Consider the following 22,047-nt stretch of genomic DNA (forward strand, 5'->3'; position numbering starts at 1 on the left):
GATTTTCCATGAAAACAGAATGGTTTCTGGAAGGTGGGGTTCCAACCATAATACCAAAAACATAGAATGCAGCCTCACTACTTGTGCTTCTAATAGTTTCAATTTAAGCTACACTCAATTGAGCATTCAGTAAGCAATACATTATGGTGCTAGGGAATCAGAAAACACAAATTAGGTAAACAGTAATGATTTTACATTCTCGCTTCTCAGGAATAGTGGGTGTATCTTCATTCTCCGCTTGTTGCTACATAACAACTAATTGCAAGTGTATTCATTTCTTAACAAATTTCAGGACCTTTACTTCATAACTTCTGTCTATATGCTGCAGAACCCAACAGTTGGCTATGCTCTGAGCTTGTTTGCAACTTATGAAGGTATGTGTCTACATGAGAACATGTATAGAAAAACATTTACAAATGTGTAAAATGTATTTATTCATGTTATGTACTTACTAAGACAAAGTCTTGCATTTATCCTAACTGTCCAGGAACCTAGCTATGTAGGCCAGGCCTACCTCAGACTTGTGGCAATGCTCCTGCCAAGGCCTCTTGATTTCAGTGTTACTGGTCTGTGTCACTGTGTCCAGCTAGGAATATTTTTTGTGGCTATTATGTAGTTTTGAGACATTGTCTCATGGATTCCAGGCTGCTTTCAAACTTTCTGTATAGCTGAGAATGACCTTGAAATCTGACCCTTCATCCTGTATCTCCCAAATGCTGGGATACAGGCATGTTCCGTGTTCTGTGCAGTGCTAGGGATCAAATCCAGGCTCTACAAAATAAGCTATATCCCCAGCCCTTAAATGTACATTTAAAAAAAAAACTGATTTATACATGTTGTTAAAAGTCACGGGGCACCAATGTTGTTAAAAGATGACATCCTGGGTTTCAGCACCAATGTTAGGAAAAGGATGAAGAGAGTTAGGAGGGGGATATGGCCCATAGGTGCGGGAAGGCCTGGAGGTGAGGGGGATGCCTCTGGGGATCCATGTTGGGAATCGCTTACCCCTGAGGGACCAGCCACACAAAGTATAGTACGGAACAGAATTTATTCAGGTCATGGAGAAGTTAAAAGGGTAGTAGAGGCAGAGAGAGAGAGAGAGAAGAAGAGGAATAGAGGCTGGGCCATGAGCACATGGAGAGAGACGGGAGAAGGGAAGGGGAAGAGGAGGGGTAATGGGGGAGAGCAAGGGCGGGGGGGGGGAGAGACAGACAGACAGACAGAGAGAGACGGGGGTGGGGGCAAGCAGCCCCTTTTATAGTGTCAGGTCACTGGGGCGGAGCATACCTGGCTATTGCCAGGTAACTGAGGGGTGGGGTATACCTGTTTGTTGCTAGGTAACTGAGGGGTGGGGTTTACAGAATCCCAACATTACATATCCCATAATTTTTAAAATTTGTTTTATTATTATTTTAACTTTTTAACAGACATCTTTAACCCTCTCAGTTTAATAGTAGCAGAGTGTATATTTTAACTTTTAAGTATTTTTATTTCTTATGTGTCTACATATTTTGCCTGCTGGTGTGTCCATGCACCAAGTGCACGAAGTGCCTTAGGCCAGAAAAGGATGTCAGATCTTCTGGAACTAGAGTTACAGATGGTTGTGGACCATTTGGGTTCTGGGACTCGAAGCTGGATCTTCTGCAAGATAGCCTGTGCTCCTAACCATGAAACCACCTCTCCAGCCCTACATGCCCCATATTAAGGGGTAAACAGGAGGAAATTTTAGGTCATCTTTCCTCCTCCTATTACCTAACTTCTCCAAAAAAAAAAAAAAAAAAAACCAAAAACCTCACATTACTGATGACACTGAATTCTTTCATTAAATTTACTTAATTTAAAACAACTGATATCAACAAACTACTTCCATGCCAAGAACTGTGCTAAAAGACCTAGATTTATGAGACTTCCTGCTGCCAGTGAGTTAACTTTTTTTTTAAGACAGGGTTTCCTTATGCAGCTCTGGCTGTCCTGGATCTTAGTCTGTAAACCAGGCTCTCCTCAAATTTAGAGCTGTACCAGCCTCTGCCTCCCAAGTGCTGGTATTAAAGGTATGCACCACCACTGCCCAGCCAAGAGTTAACTTTCTAAGTAAAGACAAGCAAGCAAAACTAATGTGACAAATATAAACAATGTAGCATATACAAGCTAGATAACTGAGCTGGGCATGGTAATGCATGCCTGTGAGCAATTGAGAGGTGGACATAAGGAGCTTTGGAAGTTCAAGACCATCCTCTGCTACACAGCATGTTGGAGACCAGCCCAGACTATAGTGGGATCCTATTTCAACAAAACAAAACAAAAAGGTATTTGTTTCAAAAAAGTGAGGAAGACTTCCTAGAGGAAGACATGTTTAACACGTGAGAAAGCATAAAGGGATGTGGGCTGGAGCTATAGCTCAGCAGTTATAAGCACTTTTTCTTCTTGCGGGGGACCTGGGTTTGATTCCCAACACCTACATAGTGATTAATAACCATAACTCCAGTTCCAGGAGATCCACTGCCCTCTTCTTACCTCCTTGTTCACGAGGCACACATGTGATACCCATACAGACTTGCAGAAAAAACACTCATACACAAAAAAAAAAAAATAAATCTTTTTTCTTAAAAAAAAAACTTTTAAAGTCAAAAAGAAGAAATGGAGAAATTCAATTTCTGGCACAGGAAATAACATATTTAAGCCCATTTCAGGAAGAAATCTACAGTGTTTTTAGGAAATTATCACCAATTCAGATTGTGTAATGGAGATGTTTAAAAGATGTAGGAGGGCTGGGGATGGGCAGAAGAGAATGAGCCCTCTATATTAAGCAATGTCTCTTATTTTATGATAGATTATTGGTAGCCACTGAAGGATCTTAAGGAAAAAAGAAGTTAGAAAGACATGATCCTATTCCTCTTAGCCTATTTTGCAAGTAACATGAGAAAATGTATCAAAGTTGAAAGTAACCAATTAGGAAGGAACTAACAATAAAGTGGTGAGAGCTAGAGGATGGCTCAGTGGTTAAGCAGGAACATACATGCACATGTAAATAAAAGCTAAGGGGAAAAGGTACAGGAGAATGAAATAGGATTTGTAATAAATATAGTGATGATTCGGTATAGGAATTAACTTTGTGAGCCTTGAATTGAGACTGACTAGATTTAAACCCCTGATCCCTATCTATGTAACCTTGAGTAAATTGTACAAAGTTTTCCTCATCTGTAAAATAGAAATAAAACAAACTCTAGCAGTGGTGTGCACACTTTTAATCCCAGCAATCAGGAGGCAGGGGCAGGCAAATCTCTGAGTTCAAGGCCAGCCTTGTCTACAGAGCAAGTTTCAGGATAGTCAGGGCTACACAGAGAACCCTGTCTCATAAAACAAACAAACAAAACTTGAAAGCTACCTTTGCAACTATTGTGAAAATTAAATGAAATAAAATGTTATATTTTATTTGAAGAGGGAAGGAGGGGAGTTGAAAATGACCCCTGGTTTTCTGACCAGGCCCCATCAATCAACCCTGGAATTACAGAAAGAGTACATTGAGGAGGACAGAAAATGAGTTCAGTCAAAATAAATCAAAGTTGTTTAGAAGACATGCAGGTGTTGATGTCCAGCTGGCAGCTGAAAATACTTGCCTGGTGCTTGAGGGCATGATGGGGGTTAGAGATATACAAGTTTGTCAGAGTACAGTGTAGAAAAAAAGTATGTGGAAAAGAAAGGACAGATTTAAGAGCTAGTGAGGTGATACCATTTGGATGGGAGGATGAATCCCTATGGTCTTTCTTGGGAAAAAGAGCATTTTGTTTTGTTTTATTTTTAAGTGACTTTAAGAAAATTTATTTTTTTAAAAGAAGGAAGGAGTCTCCTGCAGTTTGGAAGAAAAGGTTTTGTTCTGGTTTGATTTGGGTTTTTTGTTTGTTTGGTTTGGTTTGGGTTTGGGTTTGTTGGATTTGGCTTGATTTTTTTTTTCAAGACAGGTTTCTTTATATAGGCCTGGCTGTCCTGTAACTCACTTTGTAGACCAACCTGGCCTAGAACATAGAGAATCACATGCCTTCCCTCCTGGGTGTGGGGTCTAAAGGTCACCACCAACAGCCAGCTAAGAGTAGTTTTCTGAGACAGGGTCTAATGTAGCCCAAGTTGACTTTAAACTACTGATCTTCTTCCCTCTACTCCCAACATGCTGGGATTTCAGAAATGACCTACCATGCCTACATTTAAAAAAGAAAACTTTTAAAAATAAAATATGTATTAGTCGGGCATGTTCAGATAGCTGAATCATGAAGAGTAACAAAAGTTTGAAGCCTACTTAGTGAGTACTACCAGGCCAACCAGGGCCATATAACCAAAGTTTATCAAACATACCAAAACTAAAAGAGACAGGAAGGCCATTTTTTTCTGGCCATGGCAGTACAACCCTATAATCCTAGCACTTAAAAGATGGAATTAGGGGACTGGAGAGATGTCTCAGCGGTTAAGAAAACTGACTGCTCTTCCAGAGGTCCTGAGTTCAATTCCCAGCAACCACATGGTGGCTCACAACCATCTGTAATGGCTGCAAATGTGACTCAGTTGGTTGAGTGCTTTCCTAACATGCAAGAAGCACTATGTTTTCCCCATAGCACAGAAAATAGATGCGGTGCCTGATGCTTGTGATCCTAGAACTGGGGAAGTAGAAGCAGGAAGTTCATCCTGGGCTACATAGCAAGTTCCAGTCTAGTCTTAGCCTTGAAAAAAAAAAGATGGGGCTGGAGAGATGATCCAACAGTTAAGAGCTTCTGCTGCTCTTGCAGAAAACCCCAGCTCAGTCCCCAGTATACACACCAGGAGGATTGCACCCACCTACAGCTCCATCTACAGTGATCCTGGGCTCTTTTCTGGTCTGTGCAGGTGACCACACATATGTTCAGAATTGCTCATGCCTACAAATAAATAAAATATTTTTTTTTCAATTTAGAGTTCATAGTAAGCCTTTTTTAAAAAAATGGACAAGGCTGGGTATAGTGGTACATACCTTTAATCTCAGCACTCAAGGGGCGGAAGAAGGAGGATTTCTGTGAGTTGAGGCCAATCTGGTCTACTTAGACTTGTACAGGTCAGCTAGTAACACCCTATCTCAAAACAAACAACAAAAAAGGTGTTGTGATAATTGAAGATATGCCTTAGTAAGTCTGAGCTAAGGGTATATTTCAGAGGTAGACCACACACTAAGCATGTGGGAACCCCTGGGTTGAATCCCCAACACGCCATAACAAAATAAAATAATGTTCCATGCTCATTGATATGGAATGATATACATTCAAATGTAAGAAGGTAGGCTAAAGAGATGGCTCAGTGGTTAAGAGCAGCTGCCACTCTTGCAGAGGTCACAAGTTTCCCATGGGGCACATGGCAGTTCACAGCCATCTGTAACTTCAGTTCCAGGGAATCCTATGCCCTCTTATCTCATCCATGGACACCACGTGCACATGGTTTACTTCCAAATTGGTAGAACACTTATACACATAAAATAAAAATAAATCTTAAAAAGATAAGGCAGAAGGAGAGATGGCTTAGTGGTTAAGAGCCCTGACTGCTCTTCCAGATGTCCTGAGTTCAATTCCCAGAAATGAACTCATGGTGGCTTATAACCATCTGTCATGGGATCTGATGCCCTCCTCTGATGTGTCTGAAGACAGCTACAGTGTACTCATACACACACACACACACACACGGTGAGAAAAATCTAGGTATAGTGATGCATGTCTGTAATCCCACCATTTGGGGGTAGAAAAAGAAGGGTTGTCCCAAGTTACAGGTCAAGGCAGCCTAGATTACAGAGTGAGAACTTGTTTCAAAACAACATCTGTAAAAATGAGAAAAGCTGCTAAAAAGAAAAATGTCCTAGTATAATATTATTTGTACTAATAAATTAATATACATATTCTTAAATTTTAAAATGTTTATATGTTTGAGTGTTATACTGTGTATGTATGTGTATGCATATGTGTATGTGAGGATATTGGATCCCTGGAAGTGGAGTTACAGATGACTGTGAGCCAACATGTAGGTTTTGGAGTAATCAAACCCAGGTCCTTTGCAAGAACAAGTGTGCCCAACCACTCCAGCCCCTACATAATCTTTAAACTCTAAAAGGATTAACACAAAACTAACAGTAGTAACATCTGAGTAGTGGCAGTTCAGTTGAACTTCATTCTTATTTTAAAATTTCTGGAAACTAAAGAATCTGAGTTTGGAAGTGGGAAGAGAGTCAAATGCAAGAGACTTCTATGAGGTAGTTGAATGACTTGCTACTTAGGCCCACTTTCAGGCCCTAGGACCTGACTTCACTAACAAATGAACTTATATTCCTTTGTTTTTATAGTGCTAGAGATTATATTTTTATTTTAAATGTATTATTATATTTTAACTTTATTTCCATTGTCCATATATATTATATTTCCAGTACTAAAGATTAAACATAGGACTTCAAGCGTACTGGGAAATATACTTTGGCCTATATTCCTGTTTTTAATCAGGAAACAAAAAACCTATTCTCTTCTGGGAAATATATCATAGGGCAAGCAGGCACAGGAATAAAGGGCTTGTGAAGATACGAGGAAGAAGGTGGTCAAGAGAACGAAGAGGTGATAATGATCTGTAGGCAAGATGAAAAAAATGTCCAGAAGAAGCCACTAGGTGTTTAGCAATGTTTGCCCCAGTAGAAAGGTCAAATAAGATAAGCCCTGAAAAAGAGCAGTTCTGTAGAGAACTGGGAGTAGTCGCCAATGAAAAGGGCCCAAGAACACTATCAAACCAGAAGTAATATTCTGTGGAGAATGTTTCTCAAAATGTTTACTCCAAAAAGAAATGGGCTAGCTAGGGTATAATGCATGGTCCAAAGCTAAGAAATGATGTGTGGTCAAAGAAAAATGAGTTTGCTTGTTGGTACTGTTTGGTTTTGTTTTTTGGTGGTGGTGGCCTTTGGGGGTTTTTGTTGGTTTTGTTTTGTTTGTTTGGGGGAGTTATTTGTTTTGAGACAAAGTCTCCTATACTTTAGGCTACCTGAATTTGCCCATATAGCCAGAGTGGGCATTGAACTGATCCTTTACCTCTACTTTCAAAGGGCCAAGGTACAGGCATGCGCGCTACTAACACACACCATTTTTCTCCTTGGGAGGCACAGCTTGAGTCACCTGATATTGTTCCTTTTATAAAGAGAAGATGGAAGGAGAGGAGGGAGTGGGGCTTCAATAGAGATGTAGAATGAATAAATTAATTAATGAATAAAAAACAGATTGGCATGTGTTAAGCAGCTGAAGAAAATGGCTTTGTAGACAGTGAAAATTGGAATATTTAAGTGAGCAAAGAGATAAGGCTTAGGACAATTATGGAAGTAAAAATCACAATAAGGTAGAAAGAACTGATGCATGCATGGTCTTTTATTGCTGGACTCCCCAAGTCTGTCTTGAAGTGTACATAACCAAGTAGTCCTGGTCAATATGCGGTCCTATGGCAGACCCCAGCATTGCCTTAGCTCCACTCTGTCCTAAAAATTGGGGGTGGGGCATCTAAAAAGTCGTCAGAACTATGTATAATCTCTCCCTGATACTGTTTCTATTTGTTCTATGGATTTCATGAATTTTCAACACAAGTCTAGTTTATCACCCCAAATCTCTCAAGATTAAGATACAAAACAATGGAGAGATAAGTCAGGCAAGGGTTGTCCACTCCTATAGTTCTAGCACTCAGGAGGATCTCAGAGTTCAAAGCCAGTTTGATCAACACAGCAAGTTTCAGGACAGCCTGTCTGTATCAAAAAGAAAAAATAAATAAATCAGAGAGAAAAATCCTTAGTTTTCTGGCATGGGAAGAAATATTCAAAAGAGACATTTATGCTAACAGACTACTGAAACAATAGACTCCAAAGAATAAAAAATTCCCAAGAAACCCATACTGGTAGAAATGCTGAAGACGGGGCTGGAGAGATGGCTCAGTAGTTAAGAGTAGTTAAGTAGTTAAGACTGCGCTTGCAGAGGTCCTAAATTCAAATCCCAGAAACCACATGGTGGCTCACAACCATCTGTAATGGGATCGGATGCCCTCTTCTGGTGTGTCTGAAAATAGCTACAGTGTACTTAAATACAATGAATAAATCCTTAAAAAAAGAAAAAAAGAAAAAGAAAGAAATGCTGAAGACCTGGTGCCAGCCAGTGGAAGAACTTACATGGTCTTTCTTCTTGTTATTTTTTTTTTCTTTTTGCATGAATTTGTTATTGCTTGAGAAGAGATCTTACTATGTAGCCCAGGCCAGCATCAGACTTGTGACCCTCCTACTCCAGCCTTCCAAGTACTGTGCTAACAAGCATGTGCCATCATGTCTGGCTAGCATGGTCTTTTTTTAAAAGAAAAGTTTTATGGGGTAGAAAAAGAAGACTAAAGGGCACTAAACTAATTAAACCCTTTGTTGTAAATAAATAAAATGATGACAGCTGTTAGCAACTGGGTTCCATACACACACAAAGGCACACAGACATATATACCTTGGGTTTTTTGTTGCTGTTGTTTCCCTGAGCGTCCAAGTTACCAAAGGAGATAAGCAAAGAAAAATCAAGTTTTTAAATCTCTAAATTCCAGGGCGTTTCACTCGAGTACCATCCTGCCTGCAGGCAGTCATATCTTAAACAGATACCTATCCATCTTCCTGTCCCCAGACTTTTCTGATTTAAGATTTCCAAATCTCCTTTTTGATGTTATGCCATCATGAAGACAGGTATAGTGGTACATGTCACCATTCAGACTGCCCAAAGAAAATGGCAGATTAAAAAATATAAATAAAAATAAAAAAGCTCCGGGACTTGGGGTGCTTATGTTCTCAGGAGCAAGGTGTTGGGACTGCAGAGAGGAGGTACTGGGTCTTTGTACAAAAAGTTAGTGCAAGGATGAAACAAAAGGCACTCACATGCATGATTTGTACAGAAGCTGGTTTGGAGAGTAACAACCTTTCTAAGGAGTCCCCCTCTCTTTACAGTCTCCCAGCCAGCTGCTTGTTACTTTAGCGATGTTTCTCTTTCTTAAATTCATTTAGCCCTAATCTCACCTGGCACCTCTCTGGGAATAGTCTCTAGTTTCAACTAAATCCCTTCTGAAAGTTGTCAGTTCCCTCTGAATGTTGACAAAATGCTTTTAAAATGTCCAGCAGGTCTACTTAAGTTGTCCATTATATTTACTTTACCAGAGTATCTCTGGATCACCTAAAGATAAGGACAGTCTGAGAAACAGCCTTGTGACCTAAGTGTGTGAATAAACTGTACATGTTTGTTAGGGTTGCTAAAGACTTAAGCCTTTAGCTGAAAAGGCTATGGCTTCCAGATTCCATTGAAATGTCTGCTAATTTTATAATTACTTATCTAGAGACACGAAAGTAAAGTCACAATTGGCCAGCAGTCTTCTAATATATGGGGCAGGCATTACTGTAGGCACTTCCTGTATTTTGACTCAGTTAATCCTTAAAATAATCTTCTAATATGGATGCTGTTTTTATATCTGCAGATAGCAATAAGACACACATTGAAATTTTTGTTCCAAATCATCTAGTTAGAAAGTAGAAAAGTGGGCTGGAGAGATGGCTCAGTGGTTAAGAGCACTGACTGCTCTTCCAGAGGTCCTGAGTTCAATTCCCAGCAATTACATGGTGGCTCACAACCATCTGTAGTGGGGTATGATGCCCTCTCCTGGTGTGTCTGAAGACAGCTACAGTCTTATCCACAAAATAAATGAAATATTTAAAAAAATAAAGAAAGAAAAGCCAGGATTTGAACCTGGATTATTTGGCTTTTGAGTCCAGATTTTTTTCTTAAGATTAATTTATTATGTATGCGGCATTCGGCCTGCATGTTTGCCTGCAGGCCAGAAGAGGGCACTGGATCTCATTACAGATGGCTGTGAGTTATAGGGAATTGAACTCAGGACCTCTAGAAGAGCAGACAGTCTCTTAACCTCTGAGCCATCTCTCCAGCCCTTGAGTTCAGATTTTTAACATGGCTGTCAGAAATTAAAGATTTGATCTGTATGTTACTTAAAGGCAGAAAGAGGAAAAAAGATTGGGGTGGGGATGTGGGTGGGAGTAGGGACCAAAACAATGTGCTTGCTTGCAATGGGAAGGGGGTAGCATGCCAATAAGAACTCTTCAGGAGTATGTGAGAGAAACTGCCTTCCTCTGTGGCTTCTAGACTTTTTGCCTAAGATGGAGTACAAACTGCCTTTTCCTGCCTGGATACTGTTCTGTTTGGTCTTTAGCCTGAATCTTGTGTTGAGTTTTGTATTAATAACTCTGAGAACTTCAAGCTTATTTAACTTCTGCCCATCCTTCAAAGCCAAGTACAGTTGCTGTGCTTCCATAAAAGCTTCTGTATCTGTCCAACCTTTCTATATTTTAAAATATCTTATATGTATTGTGTGTTATGTTCATTTGTCTCTGGCTCACACTCTTAGTCTTGTATGTATGTATGTATCATCTTACCAACTGTACTGTAAACTCCCAAGAAAAAGGGACTTAGATTTCTATTTCTCTGACATCTTATAGCCTCCAAAATTCCTAGCCTGGTGTACAGCAAATAATAGGCACTCCGTCAATATTTGTCAGTTGACTGACTGGCTGAAAAGGTCAGAGACTACATCTAATCTTGGTGAACCTCCACATCATTTAGTGGAGAACTATGAACTCAGTGTGTACTCAATAAACAACAATATTGCAAAATCATTCAAAAAGGCTTTATGGAGTCTCTACAATGTGCAGAGGATAATGCTGTAGGGCCAGAATGAAAATCCAGGAGAGCTTCTAATTCAGAAGAGGTTAACTCAATTCTGGTCTCCTGAAGTCTCTTTCTTCTCTAGTGTTTACTGTCTCCTTTATCTGAATTCCTGCTGCATTTTAAATCAAGAGCAATTACCCCTTCATTATTTTGTCTCCCTCATTTTGGTTGTGAACACCACAAAGGAAATGGATGGTAGTGTGCTAGAAATGTGTTAGAAGCACAGTATAAGAAGAGGAAAACACCTTAGAGCCATCCTACAGGGAAACTTCCTACTCAGAGCCACAGCCCTGATACAGTTCTTAACTCACTTCCACTATTCAGAATTAAGTGAAATAAGAAACACAGGAAGAAGCCAGGTGACGAATGCCATTACTTTCTAGGCAGAGGCAGGCAGATCTCTGAGTTTGAGGACAGCCTGGTCTACAGAACGAGTTCCAGGACAGCCAGAGCTATACAGAGAAACCCTGTCTTGAAAAAAAAAAAAAAGAAGAAGAAAGAATTACAACTAGAAGAGCAGGTTCAGAGTCAAAAATAAGTTAGATTTTGACTGCACGTAGCTTAATATAATTAATAGAGAGCCAGGCAGAGACAAACAGCTAAAATGCAAGTTTCAACCTGAGGGGGGAGGTCAGGGCTGAAGATAAGCATTTGGGAGTCTTGGACATAGACAAAGCAGTTGAAACTCTAAGATTAAGACAACCAAGGATGGCTGGGGGTGTAGTTTAGTGGCAGAGCACTTGCCTAGCATGTTGAGTAAAAAAAAAATTATATATATACTGTCAAGGACAAGGGAAGACTAGAGCTAAGACTAGTCTAAGAGCCTTCCATTTGGAAAAAAGACTGGGGCAGGGTGAGATGGGGCATGGATACTAAAGTCAAGAGGATGAAGCAGGAAAGAGAATAAGACTTACAGAAACTTAGCTGACCTGGTCACTATGAAGCCAAAACCTCTGGTACTCTTTTTGTGGGGCTTAAAGGCATTGACTCTAGAAACACCTGCATACAAGCACTCTTCTGTTGAGCTATTGCCACCAAATCCAGACCTCTGATGATCTTAAAGCATTTCCAGTGAAGGTCTGATTTTGCTTATTCTTGTCATCCCTAAGTCCTCCCAAAGTTCCTACTCTGTACACACAATTTGAATAAATGAAGGAACAGATGGGTGCACTGCATGTTCTACCACAAACAGAAGTTTCTGCTCTTAAGGCCTCAACAAGCCAAGTACAGCCACCAGTCCTCAGGGTGCCTCTTAAAAAGAGAAACAACAGGGAAAAGCAGAGAAGTGAGTTTTCTTTCGTGTGGCCACACAGTAAGAGAAACAAAGTAAAGAGATGCTGGTGAGCACCCCACCCCAGCCCATCTTCTCGGGTCTTGGTGTGAGATTCAGAATTAAACAAGAGGAAAGACTGAGCAGTCCTGTTAAGGTATGGCCCTGTTTCTCATTGACCCAGCATTGTCTGGCTCCAGCCTGAGCCTGTCCTACAAAGTGGTCTGACAAGTTGTCAGACCTGTGTGAAATCACTTCCTGGGAGGCAGGTTCCTCCTCCTACCTTACCTCCTCAGTGTAGAATTTTGGAGAAATCTTAATTCCTTAAGGCCCATTGTTTAAATATTTTAGTGGTCAGAGAGAGACAGGTATGTGCTCTCCTGCCAGGCCAGTTAAAATGGGTAGAGGGGGAATGCTAGGCAAGTTGATCATTCTTCCCCCACCCACCTAAATAAATAAATAGGATAACACAGAGGATGGTTAAGATGAAAAACAGAACACTGGATTGCTGTTAGTTATTTCTTTCTGAAAATTTGGAGTACAACTGTGAAAATTCTGAATAGAGAACACTTAGCAAACGTTAACAGAATGACAGAGAGGGATGCACAGAGAGACAGACTACCTGGAGACTCTTGAGAATGAGGAAAAACAGACAGATTTCCTAGGGGCAGTGACAAACTGAAATGAGTGATCAGCGTGGGGTGAGGTTTTTATGGCCTTTGCCTTAAGGCAGGCTGCAATCCAAGCAAGAGCTAGCTAGACTCCTGAACAAACCTTTCCTGCCTGAAGAACCAAAAAGAAAGAAGCTTTGGGGAATGAGGGAATGTCTTATAAAGGAGAGAGTCTAAATTATCTGGGTACATTTTTCTCAAGATATATCCTGAGCTGTAAGACACATGGGGCCAACTCCAAGTCTGTTCCAGCTAACAAGGAAAGCTGTACTGATCTGACGTCACACAACAGACGAGGCAGAGTATAGTGTGAGTCTTACCAAGTTAAAAGCCTGCTAGGATAAAGGCATCCACACTCTTCAGAGAATGGAATAGAACCCAAGGCCTCTGTAAAACAGCATTCAAGATGCCCCAAGATGACTTGAATATTGTTCAAAAGATAGTCAAGAAAACGAGACCCAATCTCAAGAGAAAACATGACTAAGGGAGGCCAGTCTTGAGATGAGGATACTAGGAGAGGGGAATCCATTGGTAATAAGGGTTTGTTTTGTTTTATTTTGTTTAAGAAAAATAAATCTCAAGAAAGAAAACACAAGACTGAACTAAATAGAAATTCTAGAAGTGAAAATGTGATATATAAAGTAAGAAGTGAACTGGATGGCCTTAACAGAGTGAGAAAATAACAATGGGGTCAGGGAACTTGAAGACAATAGAGTTTCTATAATCTGAGCCCACCCTGCTGCTGTAAACCCAGCACTGGGGAGGCAGAGCCAGGAGACTCCAGAGCATGAAGCCGTCCAAGACTCCAGAGGAGGACTGAGGCTAGGCAAAAGAGAACAAAGAAGTATCAAATCTGAAGGAGAACAGGTTGAAGAAAAATGAAGAAAGCTTTGAAATCTGTAGGACGATGTCAGAAATCTAGATAGGACTGCTTTTGCTTATTCTTGTTATCACCAAGTCCCAACACAGTCCTCGCTCAGCACACATGTTAAATAAATCAATGTCAGATGTGTGGATTGCAAGTCCTATATCAAACAGCAAGTGATGAGATTACCAAAGTTTCAGGGATAAAAGTCTGGTCTTGTAGAAGGCTCAACAAGCCAGGCTCAGCCACCAGTCCCCAGGATGCCAATTAAAGAGAGAAGCAAAGAGTGAAAGCAGAGAAGGGAGCATTCAATGTATCCACACTGCGAGAGGAACAAAGGAGTATCCCCCAAGTCCACCAAGCACTTTGTGTCCCAACATAAGATTCAAATTTCAGTAGAAGACAAGAGATGCATAGCTAAGCAGCCCTGTCAAGGTGTGGTCCTGGACAGAGTGGACACATTGTCTGCTGATTGTCTGCAGTCTTCGCAGCAGTTGTCAGAGCTGTGCAATTTCTTCCATAGTTCCTTAAATGACATGGGTGGTGATTTGAATGCACTGCCCTTCTTGCCTGGATGCCTTCAGGATTTTCTCTTTACCTTCAGTTCTCCAGAGTTTGACCATAGTGGAAGTAGAAGTAGTTTTCTTCCTATTCTGTTTGAGCTTTGCAGAGTTTGAATTTTTAAATAGATGCTGTTTGCAATTAGAGCAGTATTCAAAAGTTAGAGAAGTATTCAACCAGTTATTTCCTCATATAATGTTTTTTAACCATTCACTATCTGCTACTACTGTCACATCTGGGTTTGTTTTTGTTTTGTTTTGTTGTAAAGCTAGTGAGTTGAATATAAGGCCTTAAACATGCTAAACAAGGTTTTATTACCAATACAGCCTGGTTATTAGTAGCTCTAGGCTGAGTGAAATTGTCTCCGAAAACAAAACAAAATAATATTTTAAAAGTAGGAAGGGAAGGAAGAAAGAAGAGAAAGGAGGGAGAGGAATGGAGGAGATCCAAATGACCAAGTGCTTGTCTCTCACTGAATATATAATTTAATGGCGTTTACTAGTGGTGAACAAGTAATTTCAGCATGATAAGGAAATTTGGACCGAGGCAGGAGAGTATCTTGAGTCCAAAAGAAACTCAGACAAGAAAAGTGGCTGGCTAGAGCCGCAGGTTACCGTGTAGACATGGCCAAGTCCAAGAACCACACCACCCACAACCAGTCCCGCAAATGGCACAGGAATGGCATCAAGAAACCCCGGTCACAAAGATACGAATCTCTTAAGGGGGTTGATCCCAAGTTCCTGAGGAACATGCGTTTTGCCAAGAAGCACAACAAGAAAGGTCTGAAGAAGATGCGGGCCAAGAATGCAAAGGCAGTGAGTGAGTGCACGCGCAGAGGCCATCAAGGCCCTTGTGAAGCCTGAGGTCATCAAGCCCAAGATGCCAAAGGCGTCCCAGCTGCAAACTCAGCCGCTCACCCCAAGCTTGGGAAGAAGATTCGAAGCTACATGGCCAAGGGTCGTAGGCTCTGCCAACCAAAGCCCAAGGTTTAAACCAAGGCAGAGGCCAAAGCTCCAGCTAAGGCCCAGGCTTCGGCTCCAGCTCAGGCTCCCAAAGGTGCCCAGGCCCCTGTGAAGGCTCCGTAGAAAAGGCCCCTGCCAAAGTGAAGACAGACGGACAGACTGCCATGACACACCCACCTACACACTATTGCAGATGACCAGTGTACTATGCTGTTTTTACAAATAAACTTGAGACAAGAAAAAAAGAAAGAAAGAAAAGTGGCTGGCTAGCTGTGGTGCCTATTAGCATACCAAAGTGCTTGTTGGCCTCCAGGCACTCTCAGTACCTATGGCTCCTCTCAGCTCTTCTCACCCCACCTCCTGCCCTAAATTTGTAGGCTGGGGGGGGGGCTCCCTTCCCCCAGCTTCTCAGTCCATTATAACCCTGCCATTTCTGTCACGCACTCTCCTGGCTCTCTTTTGTTTACACTCTTAGTTTGCTCTCACTCTCTCTGTCCCGCTGTCTCTCCTCTCATAGCCTGGTTCTGTCTTCTGGCCCTGTTCAGTGTACTTCTTTTTGTCTCTACTCGGACTCTTCCAGATGTCTCTGACAGCACTCTCCCTCATAAAATCTTACCCTCAACCACACCTTGGAGCAGTCATGTGCTCACCTTATACTCAGAGTAAGGTATAAAGAGAGAATCACTCTGTCGTTTGAATTGGGGAACTGGAGGGAAGATGGATAGCTGAAGTCAGTCCCCATGGAGATTGCCCTTTATAACAAGAACGTTCTGGAGAATAGCAGAATTTGTTTTGTTTTGTTTTTTCAAAACTCTTCTTCAGCAAGATTTGATAAAAGGAAAGGCTATGAAAGCTTGTGTGGGTCCAGATATGTCAGGCCTCCAGGAAACTCCCCATGAGGAATGGGTCAGATCAGTCTTCTCCATGGCCTCAGCCCCCCCCCCTCCAATGGCTGGTTGGATGATGAAGGTAAATGTCTGCTCTAAACCAGACAGCTAGTCATGCACCTGTGTAGAAGACCATCAAGAGGTGAAGAGCAGCTCAGGCTAGACAAGATGAAGGTGTATATCTAAACAATTGCTCTGCATCATCTCAAATGAATGAGATCATGCTGGGAATGGCAGCTGCAGGACCTGGCCTGACTGACATGCAACCTGACTGACATGCAATTCTATACATGTACGAATTTGTCTCCTTACCTTTTCTCTGTATAGTTTACTGAATTATTAATATAGTTTTAGTAAATAAATACTTTTAGTTTGTAAATCTTGAGTCATCAACTATATTTGATTAAGTCCAAAATCTCAGATCTGGAAGAAATAATGACTATGTATTCAGTCCCGGGGGGGAAAAAAAAGACAGACAGACAAGAGGATCTACTTTAACTTGGGAAATCTAGAAGGCTTCCTGGAAGAAATGGCAGCTGAGCTTAGATGTGAAGGATGAGTAGCAGTTAGAAAACTGAAGATAGAGAAATGACTAAGGGAGTGTCTGTTGTCACGGGGACAGCAGATAAAGACAAGCACGGACAGACTTCTTACATAAGGTCTTACTGTGTTGCACAGATTGACTTCAAGCTTCTGGGTTCAAAAACCCTTTTGCCTCAACTTCCCAAGTACCCAGAAACAAAGACACACATCATAAGACCTAAGGAGAAATTCTTTTTTATTTGATGACACCTTTATTTTGTTTTGGGGTATTGTGGGACGTTTGTTTTTGTGATTTTCAAGACAGGGTTTCTCTGTGTAGCCCTGGCTGTCTGGGAACTCACTCTGTAGACCAAGCTAAGCTCAAACTTAGACATCCGCCTGCCTCTGCCTCCTGAGTGCTGGAATTAAAGGCATGTACCACCACCACCACTCACTACCCACCACCACCCCTGTCTGGTTTTGGTCTTTTCAGACAGGATTTCACTGTGTAACCCTAAATGACCTCAGCTTTCCAAGTGCTAGCCCTACAGTCATAAACTTCCATGTTGGGCCTGTATTTTCCTATTAGTATGTTTACAGCCCTTGTCATATAACAAATAATTATTCAGTAAATGAAAAAAATGTCTGATTCCAAAGAATTTTTTTCTCATAGAAAGGAAATGCTTAGCTCCAAGCAAGAGCCTTACTGGAGCATCATAGAGAGGAAGGGCCTGAATCAGCTATAAAAATCATTACCATTGTACTTTCTTAACTCCTAGAGATGGAGCTGAGCAGCAAAGTCTAGCATGTGCAAGAACCTGAGTCCAACCTCAGAACGAAAAATAAAATTATAGAAAAACCTACTAGTCACTGATACACTTAAGTTTTACTTTTATTTTGTATTTTGTTTTGTTTTGTTTTTAAACAGGTTCTCCCTCTGTAATTAGGCTGGCCTCAAACTCATGGCCTCAGTGTCTCAAGTGCTGAAATGGCAGGTGTGAGCCACCATATCTGGCTAAAATGGAAGTTTCATTGAATTATTTCCCCTTGATTACATAAGTAGTTACATTTGGAGGACAATCTACATGTGCTTCACGTATTTAATGCTTTATAAATTCTTTTTTTTAGGGCTGGCAAGATGGTTCACCAGGTAAAGGTGCTTTCCAGCAAGGATGGTAAACTGAAGGTAAGAACTGACTCCCATGAGTTGTCCTCTGACCTCCACATGTGGTGTAGACAACACACACAAACACACACACACACACACCTACATAAAAAGAAGCTACAAAATCTCATTTTTATAATACTTCAAGCCAGATATCTAACAACACAGAACTGATCAGACTATGGTACATTCAGCTGACAGATTACACAGGCACTAAATTTATACTTATGAAGCTCTGAAATAATTTGAAAACCAGCTTATTAGTAAATGGAAAAGAACACAAAATTGTGTGTATAATGTGATTCTAGCATTCATTAAAAATCCTTACAGAATGAAACACTAATTCTAGAAAAATATATTGGCTGTGAGGCTGGAGAAGATGTCTTAAGAGCATGTACTGCTATTGCAGAAGATCTCGATTTGATTCCCAATACATGATGGAGAACTCACAACTGCCTTATAACTTTAACTCCAGCTGGATCTGACACTTCTGGCCTCTAAGAGCGCTTATGATCACATGCTTATATCCACACCATAGCCACATAATTACAAATAATTTTTAAAATACTACCTATAGTTTTTAGTGCATAGTATGAGTATGAACTTTTAATGTACATCATAGTTTATTCTTTAATAAAGATATATTACTCTTATAATAGGGGAAGGGACTTTGATTTTTTTTTTTAAAGTTTAAGACATAAGTCTTAGGGTAATTGGAAGGGTCATAGTACACCAAACCACTATCAGAAGTAAACAAGAGTATGTTTACACCTTTTTCCTTAAGTTACATCTTAATCACCTGATAACACTTACAGGTTAACTGAGTGCAAGATTTTATTTAAGGATGCTGTAGAGCTGGCCCCAGGAGGGGATAAAAAGGAACAGGGATCAGCAATGGAAACTGCCAGAAGCAGGGGGAGAAAAGGACTAAGCAGACAGCAGAGAAAGTAAACATGAAAGAACAGGAAATCGGAGTGGGGCAGAAAGACAAGAGTGTAAGTACACTTTCATAGATCATTGCTCATATTAGAGGTGCTAGTATTGGATGCTTATTATACACATAGCTAGCAAGTTTCATGTTATTTTATTGTTGTCTATATTAAGCCTCTCCCTATTCCTCCCAGGAGCAGGCTGTATATTTCTTCAGCCCACATGAGCTGTCATGTCTGCCTGATACAGTGAACAAAGATCAACTGGACACTAGATCTAGATGTTCTAGAGCCCACTCTGGGAGTAAATTGCATAACCATGTGCCTGTACAAGAGCTATAGATATTGCAGGCTATATGGAACAGCCTGGAAACTTCTGGTGATAATGGAGATCTAGGTGTAGATTCAGGCATTTTCAGAAAACAAAAAGGTATATCAGTCTAAACCCCATTTACGACACAAAACCAAACTAGCTGAACAATGCTGACTCTTAGCAAAGACCATTTCTGTAAGATGTTTATACTTTTCTGTTGACTTTGGGACATACTCTGTTATCCTCATTGCTTTAGTGAGCTAATGGAATGACTGCTGGGGGTTGGTTTACTAAATGTCAAGTGAAGGTGTTAGGGTGGATTTCAACATAGAATATAGTTCTTTCCCAGAAAGACAGATGTTCCAGGAACCTTGTCTTTTCAGTAGATAACACATCTGTTGACCCATACAGGAGCCAGGAAAATAAAGACAATCTTAAGAGACCAGCACGTACGAAGACAAAGACAAGATCTTAGTGTCATCATCCTGACCTTTAGAGGGCATTGCAATTGTTTCGGAGGTCTGATGATGCAAATTACAAAAGAACTTTACCTTTACCATCCAACAAGATAGCTACAAGTGGTCTCATTTAGATTGTAAAAAATCTCCAGCCAGGTGTGTTGATAACTGCTTGCATTCCTGGCACTGAGGAGATATGACCAGAAGAATCAGAAGTTTATCCTCAGCCAACCAATGAGTTTGAGGGCAGCCTGGGATACATAGATCCTATATCAAAGGAAAAAAGTCTCCAGCTTCTCAGTTGCACTGGCCACATTTTAATACTCAGTAGCTATATGGGTTCCCTTGGCTATTTTCTTGAACAATATAGTTATGGGGCATTTCCATCATCACAGAAAGTTCCACTAGAAAGCACTGTAAATCTAGAAGTTCAGTTCAAAATGGTCATCTCGGGACCAAGTCTCTGCATCTACATGAAGCGTGATTTTGTTTTTCTCACTCCATTTGTCTCTTTGCACTGGTGTGTACAGAGGGGTAGGGAGGCAAGCAAAGCAACTTAACAGATGAGCCCTCTTTCCGTAATGTAAAAAGTAAGAATTCATTAAATAAAATATGGCATATTCACTAAATGGAATATAACATAAAAGTTAAAGGGAACAACTAGATATATCAGTAAAGATAGACCTCACAAGTATCTGTATGGGGGTTGGCAAACAAGCTGCTAAATGTAATCAATGATGCAAAGAAAAAAACAAAACAGAAAACAATGGTTGAACTTTGAATGTATTGGAAACATGATGCTGGATTTAATAGTTTTAAAAGATGAGATCTCTGGGAGGTGACCAGGTTGGAAGGTCTTTCTGCCTTCGAGAATGAACTAAAGCCGTCATCATGACAGTCTCTGACATTATGGGAATAGCAATCTTAGAAAGGCTGAGTGCCTTCCCTGTCTCTCTTGAGTGCCCTGTTGCCTTGTGACTCCCTTCTGCCATCTTATGATGCAACAAGAAGAACCTCTCCAGATGCAGCCTTGGATCTGGGATGTTTCAGCCTTCAGAGCTGTGAGGCAAAAACTTATACTATTTAGAAATTACTAAAGCTGTGATATTCTGATATAAGCAGCAGAGAATATACCAAGACAACATTACTCCATATTCCCTCTGTAAGGTTGAAAGTCTAAGGGCTGAGCACTTGCCTAGCATGCATGCTGTGATACATCCCCAGCACTCCAAAAATAAAAACAGCTAAAATCATGGCAGGAGTTTCTTCAGAGGAGAGGGGATGGAAAAGTCTGTGGGCTACAGGTCAAAAAGAACTTTTATTCTACAATGATCACAAATTTTCAAGGAAAACACATTTATATATACTCATGTGATTACAATTATCAAAATGGGCAACTAATTGATATAAATAAATATAAATATGCAAAAATATGATGAGAAAAATAAGGGAAGTTCACCAACCTAATGATAATTATGTTAAAATGCATATTATTCATTTTCACTATTAAGATATTTTTATTTTATATTGCAATGTTTACATACTAAAATTTTTAAAGAAAAAAGTCTGGCTTTATGTTACTAACATAGTTATTTTACAGTTTTTTTGATATTATTATTGTTGTTGTTATTGCAGGTGGTGATGTACTGTATAGATGCTTCTCTTCTGCCACCTTCACTTTAGTTCTGGGGATTGAACTCAGGTTTGTGGGCTTTAACTGCTGAGCAATTTCACTGGCCCTAGGTACAGTTGTTAAAAAAAGAGATTAGTCTGGCACATGTTTAGAGCTAGAAATAACAACTCAACATCATTCACGTAAAACAATCTGTATCATCCTTAGTGACAGTCTTCAAAATTCAGTTGGTCCTTATAAAACCCACTCTGTAGCTAATACATACTGGCAGGCACACTGGAACACTACAGCTCCTAAAACCAGAGGTTGTGTTGGAACATCTTGAGACTTCCCTTTTAGAGACAGACCACGTGACTGGTTATGGGCTTTGCAAACAGTTCAGATAAAAAATAAAATCTCTCCTTTGTGGCATGACACTCAGTTTCCAAAGCTACTTTTTTAAAAAAGCTGGTTTTACCTACACCCTACCTCCATAGGGACATGAGGTAAACTTCCATGCAGACAACAACACTAGTCAGGCTTCTCAATTTTCAAGTCACCAGACCACCTGTTCATCTAACTTCCAACGAATATGGATCCTGACTCAGTCAACAACAGGGTACAGCTACTTCTGGCCTTCAAGAGAATAAATGGAGTTGGCCTCTGAAGTCCTGTCAAATGCCTGCCTCTGAGAAGAGATATTTATGGACTCTATTGTAAGGGACATTCTATCCATCCACTCCTTTACATGGCATTTTAAGTTGTGTCCTCAGACCGAGTTAGAGCACCAGAAGGTTACATGCCTGAAACATCTGAGCCCAGTGCTTACAGAAGAGTTTTAATCTTGTGCCCTGGCTTTCAACCAGGGCACTTAGGAGAAAGTAATATGGAAATCTCTTCTGTGTGTTATTAAACAGTTACTGAGGACATTGTTCCCTATATTAATCCCACAAGAGGTATTTCTTGTAGCATTTAGTGACAGCAATTGACCATTATGTAGCCGCTAAAAATTATTATGGAAGACTAAATGTGAAAACCTGTTTATGATACATTTATA

At 40.4% G+C, this 22,047-nt stretch overlaps 1 long non-coding RNA gene and 1 pseudogene across 2 annotated transcripts; both read left to right on the forward strand.

The window, feature by feature from the left end:
• Nucleotides 1-321: 321 nt before the first annotated feature.
• On the forward strand, nt 322-21,351 carry LOC308414578. The gene is made up of 4 exons (XR_013974882.1): nt 322-374; nt 17,642-17,699; nt 18,522-18,673; nt 21,014-21,351. It is a non-coding gene; the product is annotated as an uncharacterized lncRNA (long non-coding RNA).
• On the forward strand, nt 14,766-15,293 carry LOC308414496 (large ribosomal subunit protein eL29-like; annotated as a pseudogene). The gene has a single exon. The product of its transcript is annotated as a large ribosomal subunit protein eL29-like (transcript).
• Nucleotides 21,352-22,047: the final 696 nt, after the last annotated feature.

This window comes from Micromys minutus, assembly GCF_963924665.1.
Source record: "Micromys minutus genome assembly, chromosome: X".
In the NCBI taxonomy this organism is placed as follows: domain Eukaryota; kingdom Metazoa; phylum Chordata; class Mammalia; order Rodentia; family Muridae; genus Micromys; species Micromys minutus.